The sequence below is a fragment of the Nansenia antarctica genome (assembly GCF_963989245.1).
Source record: "Nansenia antarctica genome assembly, chromosome: 9".
In the NCBI taxonomy this organism is placed as follows: Eukaryota; Metazoa; Chordata; class Actinopteri; order Argentiniformes; family Microstomatidae; genus Nansenia; species Nansenia antarctica.
Genome location: NC_137679.1, coordinates 43,675,260 through 43,677,759, shown reverse-complemented (window position 1 = coordinate 43,677,759; position 2,500 = coordinate 43,675,260). Strand labels below are relative to the sequence as shown.

Sequence of the window (2,500 nt, the reverse complement as noted above, 5' to 3'; positions counted from 1 at the left end):
GACTGTGTGTGTGTGTGTGTGTGTGTGTGTGTGTGTGTGTGTGTGTGTGTGTGTGTGTGGACAGACTGTGTGTGTGTGTGTGTGTGTGTGTGTGTGTGTGTGTGTGTGTGGACAGACAGTGTGTGTGTGTGTGTGTGTGTGGACAGACTGTGTGTGTGTGTGTGTGTGTGTGTGGACAGACTGTGTGTGTGTGGACAGACTGTGTGTGTGTGTGTGTGTGTGTGTGTGTGTGTGTGTGTGGACAGACTGTGTGTGTGTGTGTGTGTGTGTGTGTGTGTGTGTGTGGACAGACTGTGTGTGTGTGTGTGTGTGTGGACAGACAGTGTGTGTGTGTGTGTGGACAGACTGTGTGTGTGTGTGTGTGTGTGTGGACAGACTGTGTGTGTGTGTGTGTGTGGACAGACTGTGTGTGTGTGTGGACAGACTGTGTGTCTGTGTGTGTGGACAGACAGTGTGTGTGTGTGTGTGTGTGTGTGTGGACAGACTGTGTGTGTGTGTGTGGACAGACAGTGTGTGTGTGTGTGTGTGTGTGGACAGACTGTGTGTGTGTGTGTGTGTGTGTGTGTGTGTGTGTGGACAGACTGTGTGTGTGTGGACAGAATGGTTATTTCAGTCTGGCTGTACCGTTTGTTAAACATAAAACACTCATTGAATAATTATGAAATATTATAATTGAAGCTATAATGGTATGATAATAACAGGCATTATAATTACTGGTGTTATAAGTGCAGGTGTTATTATATTGTAAGTAGAGGTGTTATTATATTGTAAGTACAGGTGTTATAATAATAATAATAATAATAATAATAATAATAATAATAATAATAATAATAATAATAACTTGCAGCTCAAAGTGCTCCAAACATATAATCATAATTTAATTATTCAGTCATTTAAAGGCAATATTAAAAATGTTTTTAGTCTTGACTTGAACATAATATGTGCTGAGGTTGCATCCCTAATGTAAGCTGGCAGTGCATTCCACAATTTGGGTGCATAAAATGAGAACCTCTTCTTTTGTACATGTGGTACACAGAGAAAACCAGCGTCAGAAGACCTGAGAGCTCTTTTGGGCTGATATGCTAGCAGAAGGTCTGAACATATTCTGGTGCTGTTCCTTTACACCCTACCCTTACATTCCTTTACTCCTCCAGTCCCCCCCTCTCTCTGTCTCTCTGTCTCTCTGTCTCTCTGTCTCTCTCTGTCTCTCTATCTCTCTCTGTCTCTCTGTCTCTCTGTCTCTCTCTGTCTCTCTGTCTCTCTGTCTCTCTCTGTCTCTCTGTCTCTCTCTGTCTCTCTGTCTCTCTCTGTCTCCCTGTCTCTCTGTCTCTCTCTGTCTCTCTGTCTCTCTGTCTCTCTGTCTCTCTCTGTCTCTCTCTGCCTCTCTCTGTCTCTCTCTCTCTCTCTGCCTCTCTCTGCCTCTCTCTCTCTGTCTCTCTCTCTGTCTCTCTCTCTGTCTCTCTCTCTGTGTCTCTCTCTCTCTCTGTCTCTCTCTCTGTCTCTGTCTCTGTCTCTGTCTCTGTCTCTCTCTGTCTCTCTCTGTCTCTCTCTCTCTCTGCCTCTCTCTGCCTCTCTCTGCCTCTCTCTGTCTCTCTCTGCCTCTCTCTGTCTCTCTCAATTCAATTCAATTCAATTCAACAGGCTTTATTGGCATGACGTTTTACAAGTGTTGCCAAAGCACAATCACAGATATGACGAACAACAACATAATATCAATGACATGAAAAAATAAATAAAAATAATATAAATAAAATAAAGCAGGTGGTGCAGAGAATAAAACATGGCATACTGTATGTATGTCCTACTGGTTGTCCCTTTTCTTGTGACAGGAATTGACATATTTTGCAGCCAAAACTGCACATTCTTTCTGTTCCCCCAGAAGGGCTGGTAATCTTTCCCTTTCTGTCATACTTCGGAATTCTGGGAAATTTGTTTCAAATTTTGGGAAGAACTCCTCTCTAATATTTGTGTAGTTTTTACATTGTGTTAAGAAGTGTAACTCTGTCTCTATAGCTCCGTCATCACAGTGACAGCACAGCCTCTCCTCTCTGGGCAGCCAGGTTTGTCTGTGTCTGCCCTTCTCTATTGCCAGACTATGATCGCTCAGTCTGTACATTGTCAAAGTCTTTCTCAGGTTTTTATCAGTTACTGTGGTTAGGTAGTCTGCCACAGTATACTGTTTGTTTAGAGCCAAATATGTTTCTAGTTTGTGTTGTGATTGTGTGAGTTCGTTCCAATATGTGATGTATTTATCTTTTTCTTTAGTTATAATTTGGTTAGGTCTAATCTTCTGAGTGATAGTGTAGCTGCACTGAGGCTGTCTGGGGTTTGTGATGTCAGAAGGTGAGAGGTCAGCTAGTTTCAGAACCAGCTGACTGAGGGGGCTCCTTTGGATGTTCAACTCTTGGCAGGCAAGGGCTTTATAATGGTAACAGGCAGGGTCACTCTTTTTAATATGGCTCCAGAATTTAATAGATCTTTTCTGTATATTTAGCAGTAA

At 42.6% G+C, this 2,500-nt stretch overlaps 1 protein-coding gene across 1 annotated transcript in view; it reads left to right on the top strand.

Moving 5' to 3' along the window:
• prmt3 (protein arginine methyltransferase 3) overlaps positions 1–2,500 on the top strand; it is a gene marked incomplete at its 3' end in the record, with an annotated part of 20,192 nt that overhangs the window by 11,877 nt on the left and 5,815 nt on the right. The gene's annotated exons all lie outside the window — the stretch shown is intronic.